Here is a 20,040-nt window from a genome sequence, read left to right on the forward strand (position 1 = left end):
TGATGTCTAAGAGAGGGCACACTTGCTTTCATCTCTTTTGTCTTTTTTCCATCTCTCTTAAAACTGCCTCTGCCATAATCTGTTTTTGTCAGTTTTCTCCGTGGTGAGATTGCATCGTGGCAGAGCTGGCCTGCTCCCTAACTATGCAGTCTGGGAAGGGACTTTGATGTCACCAACAATTTGGAGTCAGTAATGAGGAGGTGGATGCAGTCTTGATTAGAGCTGGCCTTCTTTGAATCCTTGTTCCGCCTCATGTCTGTTGGTAGTGTTTGTGCTGTGTTGACTTCTTATTTTGTACCACACAGTTAATCATAACACTTGTTTGATCTGACTGACTAGCTGGCTGTCAGACAGGGTTGGTTTTCGTTGGCTAGAGTTACACAAATATTTGCTTCAATATAATCTGTCCTCTGTTTGAAAACTCCACACGGCAGTTAATGAATGAAACACATCTTAAAAGGGAGCACACCATACGTAGCTACAGCTGCCGATGTTAGATTGTCTGCTGAGGAGATGCTCAGACATTACAGTCCCTGTCTGTATGCAGACAGTTATATCAAGGGAAGCACACTCAGACTACATCCCTCATGTTGAGCACGACGTCAACACAATTAGTTGACTTCTTATCCAAACACAGCATCTGATCTGTGAAAAATTTGCAAAAACTGAGCTGACACATTTATCGAATGGAATTTACTGCAAGACCCAAAGCATTAGCCAGTAAATTAAACAACAAATCACCGTAATTGCTATCGAAATGAACACATTTGAAACTCAGCCTTCAAACATAATTTGTGGGCGTCCACCGCAGAAGAAATTGATAGCAGAATGACATAAATGACTCTAATGTAATCTGAGATTTCGAGGGTTTAATGAATGCTTATAGCTATCTGTCCTGGTGCACTCAAAAAAGAAAGGCACAGTCTGCAATTTTACAACCAGAGGGTGTTTTATTATTTCCCTCTTTCCCCCAGTCCTAATGCAGTTTATTATTCTCACCTCTCTTTCTGTCTGTCCCATTCTGCATCTCCCTGTCTTTTACTTTTACCCTGGTCAAGCTGTTTTTCAGAAATGGCTGCTGCTGCTGCTGCTGTTGCTGCTGCTGCATTAGAAATGAAAAGGGTGATGGGAGCAGGAGATATGCTAAGTTCCCTTTTATTTTTTCCTGTTGTTTAATGTTAGATACATCAGTGCAAAACATCAAAACTGTTGTCTTTTTTGTCTCCCTTTAACCTCCTCTACCCCTTTGTTTTCAATTTCAGTGCTTGTTAACAGCGTGCCACGTCTTTTTTCACATCTTTGAAATATGAGGTAATTTGATACTTTTGTAAATGCAAGGAAAGAAAGGAATCACTTAATTGCTTTCATTTGCAGCTTTTTAAACAACAATTTATTGAGAAATGTGATTATTTTCAAAGGAGCTGATCAGTGTGACAGATCAACCCCCAAATTTTACAATAATCACATTTCCGGCGGCACTTTACAGGAAGTGATGACAATGGTGACATTTTAAAATACATTATATTAACATGAAATATTATTTCACATATCACATATTATGACAATACACGGACCAGACATTTGGCCTGCTAATTGGGATTTAGTGTTATAGAGTGTGAATTACACAATTGGGCACGAACAATTCTGTGTGTCAGTCTTTGTGAGGACACCCTAACTCCTTACCCTAGAAACCTGATTTTCACCTTACCTCCAAAAAAAAGGTCTTAAATCTTAAACAGCCATTTGAAGGTTTGTCCCAAAGTGAGCCAGTGCCGTCCCTCCAAAGATTTTAAACTCCAACTCTTCTTGACAAACACAGATGCAAAATTACACACAGATATATACACTCACACACTGGAGCTTGTGAGATTACACTATCCCTCATATGCTTTTTCCTGCTGGTCTGCTCGTTCTGATACATAATACATTACTACTGAGACCAAATGGTCCCCCCTCTCGCTTTCTCCCTCTCTGTCTTCCTCTCTATCTCCCCTTCTCTACCCATGTTTTCACCTCCTTTCTTGGTCTCCTACCACTCCCAGCATTGATGTTTATCCCCCCCCTCTATATCTCACCATCTTTCTGTCTCTATCTTGTAATGTGTTACTTTTGTTAGGTGTTGTTAGGTCCTAGTAGTAATTTATTCATAGATGTGCACTGGCTGGACTTTGTCAAAAAGGAAGGACAGTGGACAACAGGAAGCTGACAAGAAATGTGGAAAAAGACAGAAAAACTATGACAGTCAGATTTGATTTTATGACATCTTGGCCTGTGTGCAAAATTGAAATCACACTTATTAATGAATGCTTTCATCCCACATCTCAAATAACAGAGAATGTATTCACCAAGTTAAACTTTTCTTAAAATCTCAACATTTTTAGAGTTTAGAAATGATAAAATGTGTCATGGCTCCACTGTGAAACGTCGTAGAATAATTTTTCTTCACATCTGTTATGCCTTGTTGTTCAAAGTGTCTTGTTGTTTGACATATTTTCACATCCATCTGCTGAAGGGACATGAACCTGGATGAAGGTACAAGGTTGTAATTTCCAATATTACTTCATGGTGGCAGTGTTGTCTCACTGTCCACTCTGACACAATGACATAAAAGTGTCTTGTATTTTAGAAAGAGTACAATTTGGTGGGCTTAAAGTTAAGTGCATTACAGGATTTAAATATCCCATTTTTCCGGGCCAATCTGTTCAAGTCAGACTGGATGGGAAGTGTCTGTGAACTATGATCTGTACATACTTTATCTCCCCCTGGTTTGACCACTCAAGGACTGTGAGAGACTTGTCCTAAAGCCTATTCAGTGTTGTCTTGGCTGTTTGCTTTGGGTCATTGTGATGCTGAAAGGTGAACAGCCACTTTCATTTTTGGTCACTGAACTGTGGCGCATGTTTTCTGTACAATATCTATATACACAGCTCTAAGCAGTCCCTCTGTCTCTGCTGTGTATCACCACGTAGCATGATGCTGCCACCATCATACTCTCTTCTGCAGCTCTGTTACAATGCCTGATGTGTCCTTAATCAAGAACCATCTTGCTCAGTTACTCAGTTTACCTCGACAACCAACCAAGTGAAGAGCCCTGATGGTTCCAGACTTGTTCAGTTTTTCCCAATTACTGAAATCACTGTGGCCCTGGGGAAACTCTGAGCATTTGTTTTTAAGTGGCTAATAATAATAGTCACAATTATGAGATGTTGTGCAAAGACTTACTGTTGCCATAGTTACCCACAATTTACTATACCCTATGCACTGATACAACAATAGTTGAAGTGTGTTTGAGTTGTTTTGAACAGAAATTTAACCGACACGTTCCCAGCCAACCTCAAACCATTTTCGGTGGTGATGGTAAATTCTTAATGGTTATCATTACGGTAAATGATGATGTGGTGAAAGGTGGTGTATGTAGTAGATGATGGAGATGTTAGACGGCTATTACAGTAGGCTATATTGACCAATAACCACCAGTTTGCCCAGTGAGCTGCCAAATTGTTTCCTGTCAATGTGTGTATGAGTGCGCGTTCGCGTATGTCTGTGTGTGCATGAACGATAGCTGTGTTAATGTTGTGAAGCCAGCTGCAAGGTGTGTCTTCCATCAGCTTTCCAACAGGAAGGATACACAGACCCATTAGAGAAGAGAGGAGAGGAACCTAATTGACCGACAACAGGACATCAGAGTTGACACATAGAGGCTTCCATCCTGAACCAATCACCCATCTGCCCTGCACTGGTGCTCCAGCCATGATCATTGTAAACTCAAATTTCTGGAGTATTGGCCTAGTTAAGGGAGGCATGGAAGTTGTTCTTGGTCTCATATTGCACATGCTATCCGGTCATTAACCGCACAGTATGTCCGTGACCATGTTACAGCTACGGGGTTTGTGTAATCAGGTTGGAACTCATTTATTTTGCACACTGCAGCACCTTTGGCTGTCTAGAGATATGTAAAACTGCTACAAGGACAACATTATAAATATTGTATGAAATGTAGTGATCAGTGAATTTTAATTTCATGACCTGGACTTGAAGTTTGTGGAGTTTGTCATGTCATGACTGATTTATGATACCCCCTCACTCTCTTATCTTCCTCCTCTCTCTTTATTCCTTCCCTGCCGCTCTCAGTCCATATTTCCATGACAGCTATTAATAATAAATGGCACTGACTGTGTAAAATGCCAGTTGCTTGCATATCAGAGAACTGTCCTTTTTACAAAGCTAATGTTGACAAATGACTTAGAGCATAAGGCATTTGAACACACTATTAACCTCTGAAATGACACTGTGCATGTGGTGTGCAAGAGAATTGGTTTGTGTGTTTGTGCTTGTATTATTGAGTGTGTCTGTCTTTGTGTGTCTATAAATTGTTTTTCGGGACGTTGTTGGCTGCTATTAACCTTTACCGCTCTTCATTATATTTCAATCTTGTCAATTCCATCGCTTCTTCTTCAAATGCTGTCACTTATCAGCGATAATGTCAGACACTGTAGCTTCAGCACATGTGTAATGCCAAAAGTCATGTGCTGACAGGCAGTCTGTCTCTGTCACTCGCACATGCGCACACACACACACACTCACATATCAAGAGCTACATTCATATCTACATATGCTGCTGAACAGTAAGTCGAGCTGGAAGATAAGAGTAATTTTCTGCACTCTGTCTTAGGATGAAGGGTCTAATTGGCAGCTTAACTGCAGATTTTATTGCACACACACGTATACACACACCCACACATACGCACACGGAAGACAGTGCCCTTGGCAGGTTTTGTCTTTTGTCATCGTTAATGAATAGTACAGTGTTACGGAGATAAGGCTAAACTGGACTCATTAAATCAAGCCTGTGTGTTGAAGACCTTGTTTTTTTATGTTGGTGAGTCAAAAAGTGAGAGAGAGAAAGAGAAAGGGTGAAAGAGTGTGAGAATGAGTGAGAAAAAAAGAGTCTACAGGTCGCTGAGCTGCTTAATTACCCTGTCATGGAAAATTATGTTAGCACTGCAAGGGGCACTGGTTTAAATGTCAGCATATCGTCGCGTATAATCAGAAGGTGTGTGTGGATAAAGGTGTGGGCAGGCTGTTTCATGTGTTTGTGCGCCCATGTTTGGTAAAGTCTGTGTGTTGGTGTGTGTTTGTTTGTGTGTTTATGGATGCGCTCTGTCAATTCTGGTATCCCTCATCTCATACTTTCTTTCCTCCTGTCTCTTTGGGAGTCTTCCTCACTGCTCCATTTACTTTGTTACACTTTCTGAATGTGTGTGTGTCTCTGTGTGTGTTTTTGGAATCATCGTGTGGGCGTTATCTGCTCTGTTTTATTGTTCTGCAGTTGTTTCAGTTGTTTATTAAACCTAATGGCGGCCTCCTCCTTCTGTCCCTGCTTTTCATCTATATTGTTTCTTCCTCCTCACCTTCTGTTCATTCTACCTCTTCACCTTTCTTTCTTTCTAATCTCTAATCTTGATTTAGATTTGATCTCCTGAGAATTTGGCTCTTTTTAATATTCCACTCTTATTCCTTAACTTTTAGATTATGTCATTTACATTTAAGGTCATTAAAATTTTACAAAATAAATCAGAAGTGATTACCAGTATTTATAATCTAGCTACAATATAGTTTATTTTAAGTGAATAGAGTACCTTAAAGCCTCATTGCACAACTTTTGTCTCCCCCTTCTGGCAGAGAGAATAATTACAGTAATGGCACAACCAGTGCTTAAGTGCGCATATGATGTGTACCAAGAGTCCCACAGTCCACTCTTTTCTTTTACTACGCTCCAGCAAAGTAATATCAGGTACCTTTCTTTGTAGCTGACAAACTGTCTTTTCTTGGTTGACCTGATATAGACAAAATAATTAAAACTGGTGCTGTTTTACTCATTCAGCATTGTGACTTGAGGTTTGAACGTTGCTATTTTAAAAAATATATCTCATACTATAGTTGTAAGCTGAAAGAATTCATTCTTTCAAAAAGATCACTAGTCAACACTACATGGTTGGCAGCAGGTGGTCATACTAGTACAAGTACTATTTGAGCTTTTCTTTTGTTAAAAGACACTGCATCAATGGACGCAATCAACTTTACTGTATTTTCCGTCATTAGCTTGCACTTGACATCACTGTCACCCTGACAGTGGACAGCATAGAGCTGGTCAAGTCTAGATTTAACCTTTTCACTGCTTTGATTATCTTATGAGGCTTGCATAGACAAGAATGCATTGAAATTAACCTCCTGCTGTGTCTTTCTTTTTGTTAATCATAAGCATTTCTAAATTAACATCCCATTCTAGTTTGTGTCTCTTTGCTTCACTTATCATAATATTGAAAATAGTATTTTAAAAAACTGCCCTTCATATTTGTATTAACTGTTTTTAGGATCCTTGATTTACAAACAGTATTGAGTTTTGATGTTCTGTCCTCTTATTTTGTCGTTCAGGCTTTGAACATCGGCTTCATATAAACATGAGTGTAAATTGCATGCCCTGCACAAAGCAATAAATATTGCATTTAATCTTTTGATTACTGCGTTTTCCCATTCACAGGATTTGTGTTGTGAGCTGCTTTAGCTCTGGGGTCACTTCCAGTCAGGATATAGCCCACACATTTGCTGATGTGTAAATGTTAGTTTGTGAACATCAGATGATACGGTGTTATCCTTTGTCTGTGTTTGTGTCACAGAGACAGACAGATGTAGTGTAATAGAAAGAGATTCAGGGTGAAACTGAGTTTTGTGTACTTAGTGTTTGTGTGTATATGTCTGTGAGCTGAATATATCATATGTGTGTGAATTTATGCAAGTGTGTATACACACTCTTATCTCCAGCGTCACACAGGAACTGAACAAACAGAGGACCGGATGCCTTATCGGTCCAAACACCACCTCCATGTTTACTCAGACAGGCACACACACCTTTACTTTCCTTTCTGGTATATTCATTCGTAATGAGAGGAACTTGGCGTTTACTGTATCCTGTGTGTGTACATGATGCATCGATGTGCCTGTTTTGTCAACAATATGATAACAAGATGAGTAATAATAGTACAGTATATATGAGCAGTTCATGCATGGTTTATGATGAGATTCAGTGTGTGAGGATGTAATTGCAGCTTTGAGTAAGATTTTATGACTGGTATGTATATTTACATAAACATACATATCTGGTGTACTTAATTTCTGCTTATACAATTTGGGTTAAGATGATGATATAATTCAAAACCAATGAGTGGAAGAGAAGGACAATATGTAGTTCACACTGCATTGTAGTGACAGTGATATTTAATAGATGGTTGACATTGGTCCAAACATCTGTGAAAAAGGGACCAAGGTCCCTCAAGTCAAAGTAACAAATATGAAGCTAAAGAAAACTTTTATTTGAAAGTACGCTTCACACACTGAGAAAAAAATGAGATGTTCACATAATGAAATTTGTCCTGTCCTCAAAGCATACAATAAAACATCCAAGCTCTTTATATGAAAGAAATCAGGAATTCCAGTTTGCAGAAAGCCTTTCTTCTTTATATTCTTTCATGTAGTGTTCTGAGTTCCCAGCTGGGGCTGGATGTGTGCAAACTCCATCTTCTTTGCAGCCACATATTGACCCATGAATGTGATCACTGTAGCCTATGAGTGGAACACACTGTATGACAGGAGACTGTTTCCACTGTGTCCTCATGGCCTGTTCAGCAGTAGGACTGACTAGGCCTTTAATGAACACTATAACTATTAATCTCCAAAGGGCCTCCTGTTGCATCTTAAATGCAACATGCCAGTTTTACTGATGATTGTTATTGCTCTCACATCTTCAGATTCAGTATGAGTACATTGGATGATACAACAGTTTGAGTCATATATTTCTTTAATTAAGTTTTCAAAACTAACAGTGTAGTCCTCTTCTTGTTATTGCTTTGTTATTTTGGAGACAGATTGCTCAGGCATTAATAGTTACTATGTATAATTGCAATTATTCACAGGATGAGTTGCAGAATGAAAAGGACAAGGGAGCATTAGGTTTCCACAGCGGGGACGTATAAAGTGTTATGGGTATGTTTACAGGCTGCCTGCAGTAAAAAGAAGAATAGCCACACTGCTGTCCGGCGTGGTTGGCTGGCAGTAGGTGATTAAGTGCCTCCGACCCAAACAGATGAGTCATTAGCCGAAATTACATTGTGTGTGTGGTCACAGTGTAACACAGTGATTTAAAACTACGACTCAGAATAAAAGCAAATGTGCCACAGCTGGGTACTACGTCTGGGCCTGCCAGTGGTCAAAGAGATATGTATACTGCTGTTGTAAATGTCCTCGCACAGATGAGCAAGCAGCCACCCAGTGTGACCCACCCATCACAGTCACTGTGACCTGAAAGGAAACGTGATGTGACTGTCACACATAGGAAACACATCAGTCTAGATTTTAAACGAACAAATGCAAACACATTGGTTTTGTTGTTAGATATTATTATTCCCATATTTAAATAACTCGAAATACTGGTTTTACTGCTTTTGCACTTCATACTGTGACACATAAGTAACACTTAACAACACACTAAAATATTGAACGTTGCAGTAATAATACACCCTTTGTTTAGACATAGGCCCAAAGATGATTCTGCAGAAATTATTTAAATTAATTACACAGGTATAATTCAACATTCAGAGGGAGTTCATAAGAGAGCTACTGCTCCTTTGCATTGAAAAGGGCCAGTTGAGGTGGTACAGGCATCTAGTGAGGATGCCTTCTTGGGAGGAGACCCAGAATTTACTGGAGGGTTTTCATGTCACCTGAAACACCTGAAAAAAATATCAAAAAATTGGTAAAAATGGTCTATGAAGTAACTCAAGGGACTTTGAACATGGTTGTATACTGACCAGGCTTAACGTTATGCACACTGACAGAAGAAGTAAATAACATCGACCATCTTGTGACAATACAATGTTTTGATAGGAAACCTCTGGACCTGACATTTGTGTGGATGTTACTTAGACATGTAGCACCCACCTAGACCAGACCAGGCACCCCCACCCCATAGTAATGACACTCCTTGATGGCAGCAGCCATCCCCAGCAGGATGCAGTCTGACACAGGCACACACACAAATACGGCTTAGGAACAGCTCAAAAAAACATGAAGGACAGCAAAAGGTGTTGACCTGGCCTCCAAATTCACTAGATCCCAAACTGATCAAGTATCTGTGGGATGATCCACAGAGGCCCCTCCCCTCAACCCATAGGACCCTAAGGCCCCCACTAACAACATTCTGTTGCCACACACCACAGGACATCCTCAAGAGGTCCATGTCCATTCTCTGATGAGTCAGACCTACACAGTATTAGGTCATAATGTTATGCCTGATCAGTGTATTATGCCAAGTTCATAGACAATCATTTAAACAATAACCATGTGTAGCTGTGTGCAAATGATATTTCATATCAATGTCCAGATTTGAGTCACAAACAAACCTTTTATCTCCAATGGAAATACCAATATGTGTGCACAAAAGTTTAGAAAACTTCCAGTCCAATGTTAACGCAAATACTGAATAATCATCAGCCCTTTTAGGCTCTATACACAGTAGGTAGTTTAACTTCGTAATGTAATGGCACAACCGAACAGAAGATGATGATTCAGTCTGTTTATCTTGTGTGAGTAGAAAGTTGGCAGGAGAGCTAACCACCCTGGAATAATGTGTCAACGCTGTCAGGTCCAAAAAGCCGTTTTCCTGTTCTTCCCATTCTGCTGACATTCAGTTGATGTAGCACAGAAGCTCATACACACCCATGAGCCATCTCCACAAGTGTTGGTTATTTCGCCTGTTTTTCCTCACTATGCTTGTCATTAAGCTACATGAGTTGTTAAAACTTTCCATAAAGGTCCCTTGTGCAGCACTTACTGGGGTTTCCAGGACACTGAATAGTGACTCATTTTGTTGTTAAGGTGTGCATACTGTACAAAATGAAATATGAAATACTGAGTTTTAGTACATGTTTACTGGAAAGATCACATTATCGACGCACATACACACGCACACACACACACACACACACACACTGCTGGCGTATAGCCACAAGCCTCACTAAGCCACTGAAAGACATCACTGGCCTCTTGGCATTAAGCCCATCAAGAGGTCATTATTAATGTACTGGTCTATTGATAAAAGTGGCAATTCAACCTTATTAGGCAGTCTCTGCACTGTGGAGGGTAGACGCTGAATTTAAAGTCAAAGCGTTGTGCTAATCCAGCCATGATTTGTGTCGGGATGTCTGCCTTGCCTTTATTTATCAGTACTGAAGTCAGTGTGTGTACAGGAGCGTGTCAAAGCAGTCGCGTGATGTGTGCAGATGAGATTCACCATATCCCACCGTTCGCATTAATGTTAGTCGTTCTGGATAAAAATATCAGCCTCATAATTAAACATTAAATGTACACAAAGGAGCAAAGTGGGTAACGGATTAAGTGAGGGATGTGGCGAGGAAAGGGAGAGAGTAGGAACAGCCAAACAGACAGAAAAAAAGGAAGAGGGAGGAGATAAAATGAGAACGGTTCTCTGGCTTTAAGAAGAAATTCAGGAGAACTCTTTATCAGCCTGTTCGCACACACTCATGTACAAACATTCACATACATTTACATGTCAGTTTACAGCTGTCACATACAGACCCTCATTTCAAAACTAATTTCAACTCGTCTACACATCAGTATGACAGTTAATTTCTTCCTGCCTGCCTTTTTCTGTATCTTCCTTTTTCCTCCTCTCTCCTCTGAGCGAGGTACTCGAAAACACCCTCTGTGCAAAGAGGTGTCAAAAGTGGGCGCAGTCATCCACGTACTCATATTTAATCTGCTAGTACAATTTGACTGGTGGTGGCAGAAAGGACAAACCCTCCAACTTTTATGCAGAGGAGAGACCATTTTGTGGTGGTGTTTGTATTAGTCAACCAGCCCTCATAATGAGGGAAGAAACCTTTAACTTGATATGCTTCCTTGATCTATGTTATTTCAACTTTATCTCTGGACACCACAAAGCTGAGTGTTTAAACTCCTTCCTGAGGGTTTCTACTGGCCTTGTGAAAAACTAAAAAGTACAGTTAATTTTGTGATTAGAAGAACTGAAGCTCTGGACAACCTGATTTTCTCTTAGAACTCTGAGTAGTCAATTAATCCTTTTAGTTAACCTCTGGATACCTGATAAACTTTTATTGAACGACACATTTAATATGATGAATCAAGAACCAACTTTAAACATTTTATCTAATCTTACTTTTCAGTATTGGCCTAATTAGGAAATTTATTGTTTACTATATTCTATCATTAGTTAGCGAAGGGCAATTACCATGGGTGCGTATGTAATTGGAAAGGCGTCTGTATTATTTATCTTCTAAACGTTGCCCACACCCAATTAGAGCGCAACGTTAATGGAAATCTACATCTTTTACTTTCATAGATCTATACGTACATTAACAAACATACAAATGCAAGTGCACCGGAGCCATTAGCGTCTGCTCTATAGAGCCTTTGTTGAGTTCTTATCTGAAAAACCACAGATGAGGATGCAGTGACTCCCAGGCACCGAACACCAATCAACAATCAGACAAAACTCACTGTAATGCGCTCTCTTTGCAATGTGTGAAACATAAAGTACACAGCAACATTTTCTCCTTTGCACAATGGAAGAAACAAGAAAACTTTTGAGCAAAAGTAAAATAAATAGGAGACGATGTCAGTTTGCAATGCACATAGGGACAAATTTATAATACTCTGAGCAAGCTAGGCAATAGTGATTGTTTTGAACCTGCGAGATGTGGGTGAGCAGCAGGGCTTCCCTTTTTGCTTTCTGCAAAGTTGCACAATCTCAAAATTGGCAGTTAAATCAGTTGTATGCAAATTGAATGGAGAGCAGAGGAAAATCCTTTGTATTTGACAAGCCTTGAAGTGTCATTCCGTTGACTCTGCTGTCTGTCAGGCTACTTCATACAAAAGCTTCGGGTGTTGCGCTAAACCTACCCCATGTCAGACCAGTGTTGTTCAGTAAATAGCTACACTGACTTCTATCAGAAAGATGTCTGAAGGAATAACAGATCTATACTGGCTTACAGGCTGCAGTCAGTGTATTAATAAAGTTGATACAGCATGTATGGTTTTCTTTTTTTTATCATCTGCCTTTGGTCTCGTTTTGAGTTCAGTTTCTCTGTCATGTTTACTCCAGAGTTTTTCCTCTCTGTAGACTTGCCTGCCTCTCTTCCTGTCATTCCTTCCTGGGACTCAGGCACACACACACAGACACACACACACACACGTCTTTGGCCCCAAATCAAAGAAAAGACACGCTTGCCTTGAGTAGCAGACTGGAAGGCAGTGGATCCGTCTGAGTCAGGATTTATGTGGAGCAGTGTGGTTCATCTTCAGATAAGTTTACCTTTTGAAAAATGTCATGATAAGGCGCAAAAGTCACTTTGTTAACTTTTACTCATTGTGTTCCAGTTCAATTCCTTTTCAGTTTTGTCTTTGTTTCATATTATTTAATGATAAGTTGGAGAAATATACCTTTAATAAAGCACTTTACTGACTTACACTAATCCTATCATCCTCTCCTCCAAGAAAGCAGTTACAAATCTATCATAGTAAGTAGTGCTGCAGTTAAAATGTGCCCAATCTTGCATCATAGTGTATTGCATATTGTTGTATCATCCAGCATTGTATTACATTTTGATAGAACTGGTGTTAAATGTATCACCATGACAGTAAATTTTAAACTGGCTGCACACAGAATCTGGATTTTGAGTGAAAGACTTTTTCCATTTAAGAATCTGTCTTTCCTAGTTTTATTTATTTTTTTATGGTTTTGCTGTCACGTTTATGATTTCTTGTCGTTTTGGACTTGAGAGTACTAGTTTTAAACTGAGCAATGGAAAACCACAAGGGAAAGCAAGATGAAAGATACTAAGTGGAAAAAGTCAGAGAGCGGAACAAGGTGCTGAAAAGGAGAGGAAGAAACGGAAAGGTGTGAGAGGAGGAAACATTTAGGAGAAAAGGAGATTTGTTTACCAGGAGAAGAGGAAGAGGTTGTTACTATTGCGGCATTACTATGGCAACAGCAGGTTTCTAGGACAACTTTTCTCATCTCCTTGATTACTGACTACGATAATGATGAAGGTGTTTGCGCGTGTGTGTGTTTTCAGGGTTGTGTGTATATTGTGCGAGTGTGAAATAAGTTAAGGCTCACCGTTATGGTATATTGATGTGTGCTGTGAATTTATATTATTTGCATCAATGCATCCTTCTGTGTGTGTGTAACTTTGTAGGCACGTGGGTCTCATCATCCTGTCAGTATAAATATGTGTCCATTGGCTGATAATGACACTGCCCCACATGTGATTAGAACTGGTATGTGGTATGTGCCTGTATGGTCATATGTGCAATCATGTGTGTTGTACACTGTGTGGCTGTCGTTGTTGTTGTGTGTGCCCGTGTGTGTGTGTTTGATTGAGCAGTGTCTTGCTCTTGCTACTGGAGAGGGTCACAAATGGCAGAAACAAATCATTTTCTAGCAATCCCATCAAGTACAAAAAAAGCAACTAAGTGGAAACGGTGTTAAGAACAGAAGATAGAATGGGCTCTCATTACAATGTGAGAATATGGACGGAGAGACAAGAAGAGAGAGAGAGAGGGATGGAGAGGTGAAGAGAGGCAAGAGCGGGGAAAGATGACAGGTGAAGAAAATTGGAGAGAAAATGATTTCTGATGTCCTCAGCAGTGGTGAGGTGATTGGACAGGCAGTACAGTCGCCTCGATAGAGTGCTACACAGACTCAGGCACACACTGGCCTGTATACACACATTTATCGACTCACTATCTCACTTCGTCTGTACTTGTTGAGCAGGGCCTGGCTGTAGTAATCATGAGATAAAGTGTTTTAATCGTGGAGGGAATCACTTCTCTTATTCCTTTAATCTTTGTGATGTACAGGTTTGTAAACTATTGAGTTCCAGCTGCACTATACTGTAACTACTCTTAAAGTATAGTAGCAAACAGTAATCATACTATCCCATAGTCTGCTACACCTACTATAATAAGTGAAATGAAAATACCGTAGAGACAGTCCCTCACAGGTTGCTAGCTGTCTGCCTAGATGTCACCCATCTGCCTCAACTCCACTCACAGTCTACCTCTTTTCCCTTGAATAAGCTGAGAGTTAGGTGGAATCATGCATAGCAACAGCCATAGCCACACATATTGAGCTTCAAAATCATTCTTGAGGAGCCCTATGAGTGAGGTCACAGAGTGTTCATTCATCTATAGCTACAGTTAATGGCCTGACCTCTTTTGCAGGCTTCTCTTTATTACTGTCTTTGTTTAATCTGTACATATTTTCTAAATAAATCTTCCTGATTTTATGTCAAAATGTATATTGTGTTAGAGAACACATACATTGCACTGTCATCGATTATCTAAATCATTGACCACTGATTCAAATTCACTAAGTAATTCACAGAGACACATTTGGTACCAACCATGTGTCACTGAAGATTCGCTGCTGGAGTGAATGCCTGCTGAGACACTGCTGATTCTTTGTAATGCAAACACACATGCACACACAAAGCATGTACAGTTTAAGCATATACAAGGATAAGCGTGTGCACTCAGGTGTGCATCTTTCACATACACGCTGCATTCACAAATAGTCTTACTCTACAGTACTTACAGTGTGTCAGTGGCAGTCAGAGTCACGCAAGAGAAAATGCCACTAAAATAAAGAGTGTAAAATGAACAGAGATGATGAGACAAGAAGGAAAGAAAAAAAGACAGACACACTCTGATGTAAATCTAGCCTAGCTGGAACTGTAGCCTCTCTATAAATTAGACTTCCTTCTTTCTTGTCATGTTTTTCCTGTTTTCTTGGGAGGGACAGACATGGTGTTTAATTCTTGCCCTTTTTTAAGCTTGACGTTTCCCTTTGAAATCGAAACATAAAGCTCACTGGTATTCCTCATAGAGATGTGTAAGTGTGTGTAGTAAGGGGAAAAAGAGAGTGAAAAAAAAAAATAAAAATTTGCTTTTGGGAGGAGGAGTGAATTTGTAATTTTCACGGGGCATTCAGAAGATGTCAGAAGCTGCTCTTCATTTCCTCTGCTACACGATTACAGCACCCCTAAGAGAAATTGGCAAGGAAATCCAAAAATTGGTTTCCATTTTGGTCCTGAATCTTCATAAAGCAGCGGGAGCGGTGCAGTCGTACCTGACAATAATCCAAATGAGAGTGCTAATGCACGGTGCTTTCAGTTGCAGTGGGAATTCGCTTTATGACAGGCACTCAAGGTTATAGATTCACCGCTTCATATCACGTTGAGTAAATGCAGAGCACATACACATAGGAAACAGAGATAAAAAGGAAAGAAGCTGTCAAAAGTTAGACAGGATAAAAATAGATTCCACGTATACACTTAATTTATATGCACCTCCAGAATATTTTAAGTCAGATGTGCATCCAATTTGATTCACAACTCACAGTTTTAGGATTTGTTGTCCAACGGCTGTGCAGACTGAGTGTTGTTTAGGCATTTGTACACTTGGGGGCACTCTGACAGCAGCACTGATTTGTTTAGTGTAGCAAGCCTGCAGCAGGAACACAAAAAAACAGAAATAAAGGGAGGATATCAGTGGAGAGAAAAAGGAAATATTGTTAAGGACAAAATAGCGAAGGAAGAAAAGAAGGAAGGAAGAGGTGAAAAGGTATGAGGGAAGAGGAAAGAAGAGGCCAGGGATGAGAGAGGTCAAACATGTGTGATTAAGGTCTGTTTATGTAGGTGAGGATGTGGATGTGTGTTGAGGGCGTGTGTGCACATTTGTCATGCATGTTCATGACATGAGTGAGCGAGCACGCTGGGACAAATTGTGTGGCATGGCTGTAATTGCCATTGTCTATTCAGACCTGGTTACTGTGTCTTTGTGTTGACCTGTTGACTGCGTGCGTCACAGCTTCAAAGGACTCGCTCCATTTCTGTCATGCTCAAACTAATGAACTGGCCGTCTTTCGTCCGTCAGTGACAGTTTGCATTTTTCTGTCGTTATTCTCCACTCTCGGCCAGCAGCTGAGTTTTCAGCTGTGGAGCTAGGCCATTCAGAAAGAAATAATTGATAATAATTATGACAATTTAATTTTGTGCCACTATTTTCTTATTGATTAACCTCTAATTATTTACCTGCTCAAATAACTACAACACAAGTTGGGGTCTTTATATTTTTGTCTTTCCTAGATTCACTAGAAAATACAGTATTTATATTTAAAAAGACTGAAAAATGAATTATTTATATTTTTGCCATGACAAATAACACATTAATAGAATGTTCAGATAATTCTATGCCTTTCAGCCAACTGATTAATCCATATTCAACTTTAAAATTAAATCATTAGGTTAGTTAATTATCAAGTAAAGAACATTTGTGGTTATAAGATTACCTGTAGCTTGCATTTCTTTTTTTCCACATTAAATAGAAAGCCTTGATTGTGACTGTAATAAAACTGCAACTGTCAAAGTCGGATTTCACACCATAACAACATCCTGGTTTCAGTCTTTACTGCTTCTGCCTGTGCTGTAAAACATCTTGCTTCATTCCTTTACATATAAGGAAAGCTAGAAATAGATCTGATATCTCTGTACTACCTATATAATATGTCAGTTTTGTGTCAGTCTGAGTAATTCTCTCTTTAGGTTATGAAGAAAGATCTGGTTCACTAAGAGAGTCCAAAGGTGATTCAGAGCCCAGCTACAGTTTAACACTTTGACACTGGTGGCACTGTAGGACGTTTGCAGTTTTGACAAGCTGCACTACAGTTTACTCTATGTAATGTGTCAATAAGTGAGGTTTATAGATGCCTTCTGAAAACATGGTCATTCTATTTTATAACTCCACTTTGTTCTTGAGTTTAGTTCCAATCCGGGGTGTATGTGTGAGTGTGTGTGTTCACGCCAGGGTCAGTGCATTCACTGAGTCATTATAGAGAGGAAATTGTGGGTATAAATTGTTCTGTGATTTTTGCACCTCAGGAAGATGGGGTGCCATAGCAACGAATCGGAGTCAGCATGGCTATTTCACACACACATGCACACACACACACACAGTCATCGTCATTACCACTTGTAGCATCTTTTCAGTCTGTTCAACGCCAGATAATCTCAAGGCTGCGTTCTCATTTGTTGAAATGAGGAACCAATTAGATTAGAGAAATGAAGAGAAGAAGAGAAAGAGGGGGCACGCAGGTAATAATAAAGACAGATACTCTCCATCTGATTTATCTGGAACGTGTACACCATTGCAAACACAGGCAAATACCTGTAGACAAATGTCACACAAATACTAAGTTTGCATTTCCAAACACACATCACAAGACTACAACAGGGCTGGATTCACCCACATCTCATTAGTTGCTGGGATAGTTTTGAACAAAGAAAGTAAAGAAAAAAGAAAAAACAACAAGAGAAGGTTGTATTTGAGGGCGGAAGATGAAGTTTTGTGGGTTTGCTGCAATGTCCCTTTGTCTCCTTTTTTTCTCTCACTGCCCCTGCGTGACTCCATCTATTATTCTTTAGTTTCTCTCTTCAGCTGCCATTGTTGCTGCAGTGTTTCTTTTTTCTCCATTCCCATTCCACTCTCTGGTCTGCCTTTGTTTGCGTGTCTCTAAATCTTTTAACCTCACTCTGACTTTGTCTACCTTTCTCGCTGCTGGAGTTTTACCGTAGCCCTCGCTCAATTTCTATTCGGTCTGTGTGTGTTGTTTCATGCTTTGCAGCACATGTCAGCGTGCATGTGTTCATGTAACGACAACTGTATGTCAGCTGTGACAACTTTTAGCTTTTCAGCTGATCCTGACCTTAACAGAGGCTGCACTAGCAATGACTGACAGGGTGCCCCCCCCTCGACTTTCTAGCTGTCTTTCTTCCTAACTTCTCCTTGCTTCCTTCTTAATCCAGAATCTTCTCTCTCCGAATTATAACACTAATCACATCACACTGTTGCTCACTATTTCACCTCTGACATGAGCTGCAATAAGCAACTACTGAAGGAAGGAAATGGGTGTGAGAGTCCTAGTGTCTGTGTGTGTGCTTGAACATTGCTGAGCAGCACACCAGGAAGGAAGCAGCTAACTATGACAAGGAAGCTCTCTTAACACACATGAACACATGTTTTAATCCACATATTTATGATATTTACTTGCAGGAAACCCAAGTAAATGATTTTAGACTTTTCCATAGTTATTCCTGTTACCCGTTGTATCATTTTCTAATAAGGCACAAGTGTTTACAAAGGCTTATTGGGGTTTGCACACTCCCTACTAACAGATTTTAAGTTGTGAAAGAAACATTAGTTTGATGATTATTCTCTAGACACCTGACAGACAGTCTTAGGTGACTGTCTGACCACTTACCTTCTGGAAGCCAATATTCATTTTATCACAGTTGCATAATTTACTTAGATAGCCATTCTACAATTCTAAACTACATTTATATATCTAGAATATTTGGTTAGTGAAAAACATTTTAGTATTGTAATCAGAAACAGGTCTTCAGTTGATATCAAACGGGTTTTGGTTCAGAAGATCTGCAGTCCAGTGGTTCACTGGGGAGCTGTTTCTGAGATGCGTGATGTGATTTTAAGTTTGATACGGGAGCAAGCCAAAGGGATTTTCACAGCCTGGTAACCCAGAGGGTTGTTCTCATAAATAGGCCCTCATCTACACGCATGTGTTTATTTCTTGATGGTAAAGCATTTAGTTACAACACATAAACCCTTAATACTGGTTACACTATTAGAAACCCATCTGCAAACCCCCAGATGAGTAGAAACACAAGCACATGCTGATGGATGTATGCTTGGTGAGGAACATCACTGGTCCACTTTCAAAAAACATTTTGCCTGCTCACCCCATTTACAACGTCCTGGGGTGTATTACTTGTATATCATTAAACCCCACCTGAGTTAGTATTAATTTAAACGGGCCGTTTAAAACGGTTTAGTTAAAATTGTTCAAAAGCATTCATTGTTTCCAGGTTCTGAATCGTTGCTTTTCTGGGTATATAATTTGAATTGGGAGATCTTTGGGCAGGCAAATTTTATTTTTATATATTATTAACCATTTATTTGCATAATGGTTTTCAAAGTATTATTCCTTCATATGAAGTATAAAGTTATGTCCTTCACTAAGAAATGATAATTTCTACTATGTCATAATATGTTAAGTAATTTGTACAGACAGGCAACAAGAGTGATTTATTCAAAGTCTAGCTTTACCTGTTCCAGTATGATGTTGCAGTTGTTAGCACTGTTTTTGTGATAAAGCCATTTGTATTAGCTATCCATTAACAGCCAGTGACAGTGGCCCTCACATGGTTCCAATTATCAGTTATAAAGTCCAAGACATTATTACAGAGTCAGACTTGAGTTCAGGGTCACTCTCGTACTTATATAAAAGTCACTGAAGTCATGACAGAAGGATTAAAGACCAAAGACCTAAGAACAAAGTGTGTCCGCTTTGTTGCAGGAATCCTCGAAAAACTTGAAAACCACAACCATCTCCCTTACAGTTTCTCTCCCTATTATTCCTCTTGATCTGGAAATTGACTGTCTCGAAGCATCAGAGAGCCAATTTAAAAATTTAGAATATGAACTTCCATTTGAGTATTTAAACACAGAATTTACAGAGAAAACCCCTTTTCCCCAAGATCACTCAGAACTTTAAAGATCAATCTGAAAGAAAGAAAGAAAGAAAGAAAGAAAGATCTGTCATTCTTTCTCATTCTTAGTTCTTCCTGTATGTGCAACATTTATTTTTCAGATAGGTATATGTCTCATATGCACAATACAGATTATAGGCCCTATACACAAATACACTTCAGGTTAATGATGGATTAGATCAAAAGACACACACACACACGTTAAGAAAACAGCAGGGTAGAGCAACTGTATAGCGCAGGATGTGGGATTTGTAAACAGCAAAACCATACAGCGAGGACTAGTCCTCTTTTTCATTTTCCTCATCCCCTCATTTGCCTG

This window comes from Chelon labrosus, assembly GCF_963514085.1.
Source record: "Chelon labrosus genome assembly, chromosome: 13".
Lineage (NCBI taxonomy): Eukaryota > Metazoa > Chordata > Actinopteri > Mugiliformes > Mugilidae > Chelon > Chelon labrosus.